Here is a 13684-nt window from a genome sequence, read left to right as displayed (position 1 = left end):
GCCACAGCTCTGCAGAGTTTAGCTCCAACCAGCTACCAAATCACACCTGCTTGGAAGTTTAGTTATCCTGAAGACCTTGAGTGGGGAAGTCATGGCTTAATGGTTAGAGAGTCGGACACTCAATCGAAGGGTTGTGAATTTGAGTCTCGGGCTGGCAGGAATTGTAGGTGGGGGGAGTGAATGAACAGCGCTCTCTCCACCCTCAATACCATGACTGAGGTGCCCTTGAGCAAGGCACTGAACCCCCAACTGCTCCCCGGGCACCGCAGCATAAACGGCTGCCCACTGCTCTGGGTGTGTGTTCATTGGTGTGTGTGTGCACTTTGGATGGGTTAAAAAGCAGAGAACGAATTCCTAGTATGGGTCACCATACTTGGCTGTATGTCACTTTCACTCACTTCACAAAAATTTCATTTTATACCTTTCTGGATAAAGTTATTTTTGGTTTTTATTTGTCTGGATCATGTTTTTTTTATGGTTAAATTAAATATTAAACATTTTAGTGATTAAAAAGCATATCTATTGCCTTGAAGTAACAAAATGTTTATTATTCAACAATTTATTAAACCAATTTATTAAAGGTTTAACCAAAATGAAATTTTTACTATCCCATGAAACCTTTTATTTTTTCCCAAACTGTGTTTTACTGGTTGCACATTCCATGTTTACATTTTAATATTTTAATAAATTAATTTAATATATTTTAATAAAAAAAAAATCATATTATATTAATACATGACACTTTAATTTAATAATCTATCATAATTTTTATAATAATAGGGCCCTATGAACCATTTCATTCATTAATTCATTCAGAAATTCTGTTATCTGTTTTAATTTGGTTGGATTTATGATTTAATACAGCTTTATTATTATTATTATTCATACTTAAGATACTTATCCTTATCTTGATTTGGTTAATTATTCACAGATTTGTTCACCCAAAATTTGCCGTTTGGTGTCAAACAATAAATTGAGTTTTTATGACTGGATTCCATTATTATGGTCACGTTTTCTGTATCACAAAAATTACAGAGCCCTAGACACTCAAAAAAGTAAGAGAGTCTCATTTTGATACCTGTGTACAATATTGTGATAACCAGGGGCGATGTCATCAGACACAGGCTGCAGAAACACACTTGCATACCTGAAACAATAATTGACAAAAGCATACAACATTTGTGTCTACAAGTGAGAGCTCATCACAAACTAGCAGCTGAGATAGTCTCACCGGGTGGGATTGGGGCTGCTGGGCCCGCCATACCCAGCATGATGGCTTTCTTTCCAGGATCATTCTGGAGCCTGGCAAGGGCCTTCTTGATCTTCACTGGCACATGGAGGCTGAGGAGGGTGTTGTGTAAAGGGCAAATGGAGAGATTGGGAAACACCACAGGAAACAAAGCTCACACACAAAACACTCACAACTGAGATTGGAGGCAGGGGGCTGCTTGGCGATGGAGTCGGCTGTAGGTGTAGCGCTGAGAGTGGACTGCCGTATCCATCCTCACTCTCACTGGCATGTAGGATCAACCTCTGAGAGATACGGCCCTCTCCATCCCCATCGCCACACTCTTTTCATCTCCATCCCTTCATCCAGCATCCACCTCACTGCCTCCATCCTCTTCCTTCACCTCCTACAGCATTGAAGGAGGAATAATTAACAGTTACTTCTTCATCCTTCAAGTCATTCTGTGAGGGAAATGCATGGGGCTTGTGAGCTGATGAAGTTTACATTTTTTTTTAACAATTAAAAAAAGTAGTGTTTTTAATGGTTTAAAAAACACTACTTGTTTTCCCTTTATGTCATGTGACCATTAACCAGCATCAGAGAACCGAGAACATTTTAATTTATTTTTTAATTATTAAAATACTAACATTAAAATCTCAAAAGGTACCTATGTTAGGTCAAAAGGGTTAAAAGTGCCATTTTGGTCATTCTAATTCTTCTGAATTTCTTTTCTACAGAAAAAAAAGAGAGCTTTGTTTTTGCCGATTTCCTAATTATGTTGTTAATGAATCGTTTTCTTCCAATTCACTACAGCTCAAATCTCATTTGCATTCCCAGTCTTTAAATAAATCATGTCAACATGCTTCAGACCAGGTTTGATGTCCAATGTGTCTTTCATACATACTTGAATGCAAATAAGAGGGGGAAGTTTCAAAAGGTATAATTTTTAGTGATTAATAACTTACATTTGATCTTTTACTCAAATAAAGCAATCTTATGACTTCATAAGTGGCCTTTTTTGACATTTGTGGAGGTCATCAGTATCTTTGTTCATTCCCTTTCTAGAAAAATACATTTGTTGTATTTTATGCTTTCTATCTGACACTATAAATGTGTTTTATAGTGTTTTTTTATGTTAATATTGTGAACTATTGTTACAATTTAAAATAACTTTTATATTTTAAAATGTATTTTAATCCAGTGATGGCAAAGCTGAATTTTCAGTATCAACACTCCAGTTCTTCAGTGTCACTATGATCCTCAGAAATACATACTAATATGCTGATTTGCTGCTGAAGTAGCATTATTTCTTCTTATTACCAATGATGAAAACAGTGCTGCTTCATTATTTTGTGGAAAACATGAAACATTTTTGTTCATGATTCTAAGATGAATAGAAAGTTAAAAAGAACAGCATATGCATAAGTCAGGTTTCATTTTGCTAATACCTTTGTGTCTTTCGCCGATGGCTGAGCTATCTTCTGAGTCCAGACAGGGCGTCATGGTGTCTGGCTGAACCCAGTCCTCCCCCTCACACTTCACAACTGGACTCAGGTTCTGTTCTCCTGCTGCGCTTCCTCCTTCCCTCCTTCTTCCGTTCCTTCCCTCTCACCCTCAGTCTTAACCTCAGAGTCCTGGCTCTGCTCTGTGTTCAGGGGCGGCAGGTGCCACAGTGTCCCCTGTCACTTCATCAACTGCTTCGGTTCTGTAGCCTTCTCTACCAGAACCTCCATTTCTCCTTGCACCACCCCAGGCTCAGGGCTTGCTCTGTGTGACCGCTGGGGCAGGACTCTGCTGGACGATGGGCTCTGGTTCGGCTGCCTTAAAGTCTGTGACTCCCAAGGACTGGTGAGGGGGTGGCCATTGACCGCTGGGTCCTCACAGAGAGGAGAGAGCTGCCTCCACTGCGGCTGCGTCCAAAGCCTCCACAGGATCGTCCACCTAAGACAGATATATTAGTTTACTTTTTGGCAACAGAAAGGAAAAGCTTTTTTGAACTGTTTTCTGTTTAGGAGTCTGTAATAAATTGGTCAGAGAGATGAATGGTACACGCGGACGTCCATTGTATTTTTTTCAATACTATGGAAGTCAATTGGTTGGTTAGCAACAATTCTTCCAAATATATTTTTTGTGCTCAACAGAAAATAGAAACTTGTCCAGGTTTACTTGGAGGGGCAAAGTATATGATGACAGAACTTAAACTTTTGGATAAACTATCCCTTTGACATGACATGAAGTAGCAACCAATCGCACATCCCAACCATACACATGTGTTTGTGTGCATATTACCTTCTCCTCTATGATTGCAATGATGTCTCCCACTGTCTCCAGGTCCAGTTCGTGGCCATGTATGACACTGACATCACTGTGTCCTCCTCCACCAGCTCTGCCTCCTTCCCCTCCACCTCAGCCGGCGTGGATGACCCTGACATTACTGCTTCTGCACCAGAACCTTCAGCAAATGGCTGCAGCTCCTGCACACAACAGGAAACACATCACTTAGAGTACTCTACTATGGTTCATTTCTTTCATGTGTGCCCTTTTTTTAAGAGGAAAAAAAACACAAACGTTTTAAAGGGTTAGGTTACCCAGAAATTCTGTCATAATTTTTTCAGTCTTATCCTTCTTCCAAACCCAAAATTGGCTGAATTGGCCTTTGCCTGTCAGTGCCATTACTTTTGAAAGTAATTAATACTTTTATTCAGCAAGGATGTATTATATTGATCTAAAGTGACAAATACATTTAGAATGTTTAAAAATATATTTATTTTTATTCAAAGAATGCTGAAAAAAACAATTGCTAATAAGAAGAAATATTCTTGAGCAGCAAATCAGCATATTGGAATGATTTCTGAAGGAATATGTGACACTGAAACCTGGAGTAATTGATCCTGAAAATTCAGCTTTTGCATCACAGGAATAGATTATATTTAAAAATATAATAACATGGAAAACAGTTATTTTTAATGGTACTAAAGTTTCATAGTATTACTTTATTTTTGATTACATAAATGCAGCCTTGGTAAGCATAAGTGATTTTCTTCAAGAACATAAAAAAATACAAAATCTTGTTGACCACAAACTTTGTTTTGTATTTAACTGTTTATTCTAGAATATCTGTCAGTTGCACTCGGAGTGATTTATGATTGGATGAAAATGAACTACACAAACAGGAACAGACTGCCAGAGCAAAAACATACAGGACAGTTCTACAGAGAGAGTGCGGAAGAGAGGAAATCAGAGACCTGTTTTGGGCACAGAGAGGTGGTCCGGGGCTGGGAGGACCACTGTGGGGGGCTTAGGGGGATCAGCAATGACAGGTGGCTGCGCTGGGTGGCGCTTTCCAACAGACGAGATAACGTAGGAGCATCTGACACAGAGACACACACATACAGTGTACAAAACATACACACACTTAAGCACACAGCTACTCTCACAATAATCAAACTACATGGAAATAATGTACTACAGAGAGCATGAAATCTAGAACTTGGCATGCAGGCGCATTGTAAAAATGCAAAAGAATTGTGCTAAAGTAAATCAAACCAAAAACAAACAGCATGACTCAAAATTCAGTCTGTTCAATGACACAGAAAATGTTAATGTTGAAGAGAGACAATTAAAACATTAGAGAAAGAAAAATGTGTCTTTGTTTACCAGCTGTAATGTCTTGATTAGCAGGCAGAGCGGTTGCAGCAGTGTGAAGCTCCACTCCGTGTGATCCATTTACTCAAACATGTGGCCACATCACCTTCAACCACCTGCCCAACAGACACACACAGAGCAATACGAGAAACCAATCGCAAAATCTACAAACACACTCTCCACTTTTAATGCTAGGTAAGGTTTCTTGCACCAAAAACTTTCAGTATTTAGCTTCTACACTGGGTTTATTTCGTTAACTAAAAACATTTATGAAACATTTTTGTTAATTTAATTTTGTTAATTTAATTAGGCTGAAATAAATTAAAATAGCCTAAATATGATTAAAACCTTGCACAAAAATTCTAAATCTTGCCTAATTAATATGAGAAAACTACTAATAAAACAAGTAACATATATATATATATATATATATATATATATATATATATATATATATAACAAAAACATTAATAAAAACTATAACAGTACATAACCATAAAACAACACTTGATGTACGAGCTGCTTTCTGATTCTTATTAGTAAACACACGTTTTTTTCACAGCACCTCTCAAATGCTGACCTAAAAGCAGCAAAGCACAATCTAAATAAAGTGTTTGGTGTAAACGGCCCCAAAAACAATAAATGTACTTTGTTATGCCCAGCTAACATTGTTGCACATGAAAAGAGTACTTAAAGCTCGGCCCTTATCAAAATGCAGAAAACTCAGTGTAGCCTTTGTTGTTAAATGTTAATGTGCTAATCTTTGTGACGTAAATATCAAGATTTCTGATTGTCCATATCTGCAGTTTAGTTAGTACAAATGGGTTGGCCTGAAGAGGGAGCTTTACACTGTAAAGGTTAGAACCATGGGGTTTCTGGTGACTTTATTTATAAGACAATATAAAGTAAACATGAATGTAAAGTCGAGAAATGTAAAATGGTTCTGGGACAGGCAAAATCCTGCTTGCTGTGACATGCCCCTTAAATCCAAAAGCTCAAACATTGCTTCACAGTATCCCACACTCACAAGTCTAGAGCTGGCAGCGATGAGACTGCCCTTCTTCAGCAGTTCAGACAGCAGCGGGGGAGGGAGGTGGTGTGGCTTTTGAAACGAGGTGCTTCTTCTGCGGGGAGTCATCTACCATAGGGCAGACCTGACTCTTTAGGCCCTGGACCCGTGACCTCTGACATAGCCATGGAAGACGGTCAGTCCTTGAGCCTAGGCGAAGAATCATGAGTATGATCTCTCATTAGAATCAGCTTTAAGTTTAAATGTTAATAAAACAGAGGTAGGAATTCACCATGGGACTGGCACAGGATTCATCTGTCATTGGCTGCAGTGTTTCTGGTTGCAAGACGTCCAGGCTTGGAAAACTAGCACTGGGTGGAGAACGTACGGTCACGCTGGGAACTCTCTTGGGTGTATTTTTAGCTGCCTGACGAACTGGAAAGAAAGAGAAAAATGTATTATTGTTTTAATGCAAAACAAATGTATTTAATGTATTTATGCAAAATAACATTTCAGTGCCAGAAACAAGCCCAAAGTAATAAAAACTGAAATTTCCTAGTATTAAACATGCAATGTTTGCAATAAGATGCATGGTAAACTAATATTATTTTCAAGTGCATCAGCAATATGTTACTCTGCTAAGTTAATTTAATTAAAACAATTGTTTCTTTTGTGGAGGCATTCACTTTTGAAAGTGCTGAGTGAATGTAAATCTCACCCTGATATGCTGCCTCAGTCGCCCTCTTCTTCTGCTCTGGCCTGCTCTTCATCCTGCCTCCTCTTTCTGACAAGAGAACACACACAATCTCATGATGACAGAGTGCATTCATTTCATAAAAACATGTTTTTATACAATAAAGGGCTCCAGACATTTCTTAAGGTGTTTACCTAATGTGAAATAATGTTTGTTAAAGTGAAATCAGTACAAGGGTGGTTGAAACTAGACCATATAGAAAAAAGAATAGAAAAGAAAGAAAAATGCAAAACCGGTACAAAATTGTCTTACAGCTCTATATCTGCCCACAGCTCTTCCAGTGTAGGGTCCAGATGGCCTGCCTGAATCAAATCCACCTCTCTCTTCAGTTTCCTGAAGGGACAGCACACAGGTATCACATATGTGTGAAAGATACAGACAGTGAGATGGAGAAGCAGGTGGAGATGTACCTGTATTTCTCCTGTGTGTCTTTGATCAGCCTCTTGAGCTCCTCGATCCTCTCTGCTGTCAATCTACGCACGATCACATCCTCAATGGTCTCGACCACCTCCCCTTTCTCACCCCGTTTACGTCTGCAGGGAATGAACACGTCAAACTTACCAGTGAACTTGTGAATATGCACTATATATAGATAGTTTAGGTTTAGTACAACAAAACTACTACAACATGCTAACTGGCTAAGATAATAGCCAGAGGTTTAATTACACAAAGTCTGTGCAAAAATCATAAAATGCTTTTTCACATATTTACTGCTTTCCATGCACAAATATAAAGTACAACTTCTATGCTGATTATTAGTTTTCATTGTATACACAGAATAGGTCGTAAAATTTACCTCTTTTGGGTTTCGCAAGAACAATAAATATTTAATAAAGACGCTCAGCACAAATGTTTTGAGAATGAGAGAGAGAGGGATTTACTTACTTTGGGGCCTCTGTGGTTTCCAGCAGCTCAGAATATTGGGAGGCACAATGCTGCAGAGATCGTATTGACTTATTAAAATATGAATCACCAAGCAAATCACTAATACTAATAAAATCACTCCTAGTCACTCTTTATTTAAATTACCTTCTGGGAGAACCAGTCCGGGGGTCGTCCAGGCTCTGAGAAGGGCTTGATGGCTCGGCTTACAGACACCCTAGCAAAAAAAAAAAATAACATATTCATATATATTTATTCTTTATAAATAATTACATGCACTTAATATAATTTGGTACAGACAATCGCTAGTAAACTTCACAAACAATTACAAAGAAACAAGAAACGCGTTGAATTAAATTAGTGCTATCAAAATATTAATCGCGATTTATGGCATCCCCAAAAAAATTAAAATTGATTACAGAACAAATGTGTGTGTACTGTGTATATTTATTATGTATATTTATAAATACACACACAAGTGTGTAATATTTAAGAAAAATATGTTGCTTATATAATCACAATTTTAAGAATATAATATTTATAATACTATAATAGATAATAGAATATATATATATATATATATATATATATATATATATATATATATATATATATATATATATATATATATATATATATATAATAATCTATGTGTGTGTGTATTAATATATAAATAAATATACACAGTACACACACATTTATTATGTAAACAAAAACTTTTATTTTGGATGCAATTAATTGCGATTAATAGTTTGACAGCACAAAATTAAATGTAAAATTTAAGTAAAAAGACTAGAGTTTTCTTGTAAAATGTACTCCAGTAATCTTTGTTTATTCACAACTTCTTGGGTTATAGATTCAAACTCTATTACTTGGAAATAAAAACAATGATTTACAATTTAAAAATCATAAATGTGATTTTTCCCCCAATTCTTAAGCACAGAATTGTATTTGGAACATTTTCAAATCTTATTCTCTATGCTCATAACGTAATTTGTAATGAAACATGCTTTATACATTAATGAAAGCATTTTCCAACAGTCATTTCACTGCACAAACTACAACTGATCAGGCGTAACGTTAAGTTTCCCAAAAGCAACTATGGTCCCGAGTTCCGTCGTTTCAGTGGAACTAACTTTAACTACCTTAGTTAGCTAACAATGCTTTTGTGAAACGCACCGCTGTTTAGCAATGCTTGCTGATTACTTATAAGTGAATTGTAATATTAGAACTTTGTTATTTTAATGTGTTGTGCTGCACCGCTAGCTTATTTTATGTACTAAAACAGTATCAATTAAATAAAAAAAAATCAGACATTTTCTTATTGGTAAATGAAAAAAAAAATAAAAAAATTAATACAATTAGCTCAGACCATACGGTCAAGCTTTTGGCCAAAAGTAAAAAAAAAGTTTGGTCCAAAGTAAGCCACAGGATAAATGCGATTGGTCCAAATTAAGCCACAGGATAAATGCGATTGGTCCAAAGTAAGCCACAGGATAAACGAGATTGGTCCAAAGTAAGCAACAGGATAAATGCGATTGGTTCAAAGTAAGCCACAAGCGAAACGAGATTGGCTCATGTGGGCTTACTTTGGCTCAGTCGTTGGGACGCAAGCGAGAGCAGGATCGATGCCCGCATCTTCCAAAAATTATCATCTTACATCCCAATCATAACTAATGACCACAATCCTCTTTTTTAAGTCCACGTCTGATAAAGGATGATTAGCAATGTACTCATACATTTAAGAAAAGCTACAAAACAGATATTGCTACGAGTAGAGCTTTGCATTATTAACATCCTTCAATCTCAACACAGTTCTGTGATCATGAGCGCTAATTATCTATTCTCACCAGTTCTGATCGCCGCTTCTCATCACAGAAGAGGCGAGACAGAGCTTCTCCCGAACCGACCAGGGCTCAGTCGGACCCACAGACAGCATCTTGTGTTCTAGGGTTTAAAACACGAGTTTTATTCGAAGCTGTACTGAATGCAAATCTTTACACAAAAAAGTGGGGGGAAATTATGGTAAAATAAAAAGGCTGATTATAATGTAGTATGACGTTAGGTAAAACAAAATTTATTAAACACAAGACCATTTGTTAAACTAAATTATTTATATTACATCTATACAACGTACAATTTCTTATTTTGTTCAAGGACTGAGATAATGTGTGTTGACAATGTAAACATTGATCGTCAACAACTAACTTAAATTGCTCGCCACGGCGTTACTAAGAGCATTAGCTACTCTGTTTAAACAGGATAAAATACTTAAAAATCAAATTTACACCGTGATTTGATTTTAGACAGTATTGTGAATATGTTGAGGAAATAAAATAACACTTACTTCCCACCCCGGTTGACATTTTGAGTGTATGTAAAAGGATGGTTCTACTCACTTCCGCCGGAACTATTATATTGTAACACCCCTATGAACACTGTCAGGTGTCACATAAATATATTTCCGCCATAACACCCATGCTAACAGAGGGGGATTAGCTCAGATGGTAGAGCGCTCGCTTAGCATGCGAGAGGTAGCGGGATCGATGCCCGCATCCTCCACTTATTGCTTTACTTTTAATAACTTAATAAAATAGTCAGTGGTGTATAAAGTACATATCTTACCAGAAAATGACTGGTAGAAGTTGAAGTCACCGTTTAGAATATTACATGAGTCTTAAAGTATGTGATATTTATTGTACTTAAGTATTAAAATTATTTTTTAAATCTTGAACGTACTTAAGTATTGAAAGTAAAAGTATAAGTAAATGCAAAAGAAAAGAAGCAAATAAATATCTAAAAATGTTCATACACAGCTCGAGCAGCACGATTGTGTTCAGTTTTAACTATTTCTTCCATTACATATTTTTGGGTAAGAATAAGAATCAGTTTATCCAATATTTTGTTTCTTTCATTTCAACAAAACAAAACATTTCTGGAACCTGCACCTGAAATAGCATGTATTTACACAGTTAATGTGTCTCAGAGGGGACATGGATGAGTTTAAACCGCAGATAAAAATGTATAAAAATGCCTAATGTTTTGTTTTTAACTTAAAACGTTGAATACTGAAATTTAAATAATTTAAAACATGAAAAAAGTCGATATGTGAAATTAAAACCGCCAGTAGGTGACAGCAAGTGACTGTTAATGAGTGAGTCAGTGAGATTCAACCGATTCATTTAAATTGATGATTCATTCAGAAACAAAGCATTTGACCTTGTTAATGAGCGAATCAACCGATTCGTTCAAAAAGCTGATTCATTCAATAAGTGAACACCGTTTTTTATTGCTCAGACACGCAAAACAGTGCCTGGAACTACTTTCGTTAGCAAAACTTATCAAAAACAAGCATTGTAATGTCTAAAATATAAGTCACTTATTGCTTTACTGAACCTATATAACATTATTATTAAATGTGTTCATACATCATAGAGCTCAAATGAATCGTGTAGTTTCAATTGCAGCCACCAGGTGACAACAGAACACTGCGAAATAAAGCATTTGAACGCATCTATCATTCACACTTAAGAGGCCCCTGAAGATGCCTGCCTCAAAGTCCCCGTTTATGAGAGGCTCCTACTCGATTTATGGTAAAGATGTAATTTATTGAAATATATAATACTTAAATAAGGATTTTCACAGTCACTGTTGTTATGCTTATTGAAATATTGCATACCTCCTATTGTATATTTAGAAGCTCAAAAGAGAAATCATTACTAGTAGTATGTTGTGGCCATCAGAGCTATTACTCTTTTTAAACGATAAGAACATGACTTCACAGCAAACTCTAAATCAAAAAAGCTATAATTCTTAAATGATCAAGCCACCCATGATCTACCAATAATTTAAGCATGCATACTTGTCTGAGAGAATGTGGTTTGCCAGGATGAGTTACCATTAAACATTACAATATGAATATTTTGTCAGCAGAATATTCTTATCAGGATGTACCGTAGTAAATGTGCCTTTGTCATAAAGAAACTGTTGTAGCCCTAACACTAAACTGGCGAGCAGTGCAGTAGCTGCAGTGACAGTTAGCTATGTTTTTGGCAACAAATGAGAAACATATTTTCAATTAACAACATTGTTTTGCTAACTGACGATTTTTTGAATGTCCACCACAAACCTAGCTGTCAGTGGGCTGTAAAGCAGGTAAAACCAAAAAGTACCAATTGTACAAGTTAAAGGAACTGTTTAACTAAAAATTAACATTTGCTGAAAATATACTCACCCTCAGGCAATCCAAGATGTAGATTAGTTTGCTTCTTCACTGGAACAGATTTGGAGAAATTTAGCATCACATCACTTGCTCACCATTGGATCCTTTGCCGTGAATGGGTGCCGTCAGAATGAGAGTCCAAAAAGCTGATAAAACTGTGAAAAAGTGCTCGATGTGTACTTATTTCTCTCCTGATTCAAACAAGATGACTTTTTTCACTCGAGAAAGTAGTATTTTGGATGTAGAACTCATGTTTTAGTTGGAAGCAACAAATGAAAGCTAAAAACATCTTAATGATGGATTTGTTTCTTATAAACATGCAGCGTTTGGCTGCACAAAATGTTAATCGATGGAGTGGAGTCATGTGGATTAACTGTATATTGTGTTGTTTTTATCAGCTGTTTAAACATTATTTCTGACAGCACCCATTCACTGCAGAGGATCCATTTAACTAAATATATGGTTATGTAACTAATGCTACATTTCTGCAATTCTGTGCCAATGAGGAAGCAAACTCATATTGCATAGCCTGAGGGGTGAGTGCATTTTCTGCAAATTTGCATTTTTGGGAGGACCATTTCTTTAACATGAATTATCCACCAATTCTCCAAAACGTAAATTGCCACGAGTGTTGCATTTTTTAAAGCCTGAGCGTGGATAACATCCTTCTAGGTTCTCTTTTTTTCGGGACACCTGCCAAATATGCCAATCAGAAACGGTAATTGTCCAAAACAATACTGATATTCAGATCTATCTGAATTATGACTAATTAATATAATCCCTGAATTGCTGCATTTTCACAATTTGCGCTACTGAGCTGTAAGTTTATTCGTCAGCAGTATCAGACTAACAGATCCATGTTGAATTTCTGAGCACTCCACCAGAGAACCTGCTCTCTCTGTGTTCTACAGCAAATATTAATGAACGCATCGGCATAATACGATGTCCTCGGGTGGATCCACGGTTATAACACCATTCACTTGAATCAATATCGCTGTTGCATTTAATTGATGGGCTCATCTTATTCAGCGAAGGGCTGAGAAACACCCGGGGCGAAAGAAGAATGTGAGGTGAATGTGTGAGGATAAGCGCCCAGCCTTGTAGTGTGGGTTGAGTTGGTTGCGTTCACTTCTCTTGCCCGTAGGGGGTTTAAGGAGCAGCTACAAAACAACAGCTGTTTCTAGAGAGAGAGAGGGAGGTCATATTGAGACCAAAAGAGAGGAGTGACAGATAAAGAAATGGGATGTTGGAGACCAACAGCTCAGAGGCATAAACACAAGACCTGTTTTCAGTAGCTAATGAAACTACGGTTGAATATTGACCCATTTTCCCCTTTCAGTGCAGCAATTCAATTGAATTGGACTTCTAAAACTCTCTCTTTCTCTAAGGTGACAAGATTTCTGAACTGAAAACCGGGGACATTTATAGTTCAGCGATCAATTTACATTTCCAAATATATAAACTATGAATTAAATAATTAAATGGGGGACAATTCCGGTTTTGTGTACTTTGACTGTGGTACTTATGGTAATAGCATTGTAAACTACTTTCTTTACAGGACACTGAATAATCAGTTTTTAATTGTCTTAATTTCAACAAGTATTTTCACCTAAAACTGTGTGAGCAGTTGATATTGAAATTACAGATTGTTTGCTGCGGTGATAAAGGGCTAATAGTTTGCATGCAATATCTAGCCCATTAAATATAATTTAACTTTTTAGGCTGTAGACACACAAGACGGCTCCAGAAGGGGACCAAAAAAAAGAGGGACTCCCCCCAGGAAGGCCTGGTCACTGTGGATAGAGAGTGGTTAGTTAGACATGAGCCAAAATGATTTTGTTTGGTCCTGCTGTGTTATTAATACGAGCCATTAATGCATCATACTTTCAATAACTCTTTCTCTCTCTCTCTCTGTTCATCTCCGCTGTCTTTTCTGCCCACGAG

The 13684-nt window shown here is 36.8% G+C and overlaps 1 non-coding gene and 1 pseudogene across 1 annotated transcript; one reads left to right on the top strand and one right to left on the bottom strand.

Annotated features, from left to right (window-relative positions):
* Positions 1 to 950: 950 nt before the first annotated feature.
* LOC113076569 (bromodomain-containing protein 8-like) lies at positions 951 to 9917 on the bottom strand (annotated as a pseudogene).
* Positions 9918 to 10007: 90 nt separating this feature from the next.
* trnaa-agc (transfer RNA alanine (anticodon AGC)) lies at positions 10008 to 10080 on the top strand. The gene has a single exon. It is a non-coding gene; the product is annotated as a tRNA-Ala (tRNA).
* Positions 10081 to 13684: the final 3604 nt, after the last annotated feature.

This window comes from Carassius auratus, unplaced genomic scaffold (genome assembly GCF_003368295.1).
Source record: "Carassius auratus strain Wakin unplaced genomic scaffold, ASM336829v1 scaf_tig00020717, whole genome shotgun sequence".
NCBI classification, from domain to species: Eukaryota; Metazoa; Chordata; class Actinopteri; order Cypriniformes; family Cyprinidae; genus Carassius; species Carassius auratus.
The sequence above is the reverse complement of the archived record's forward strand: the minus strand, read 5'-3'. Positions and strand labels throughout refer to the sequence as shown.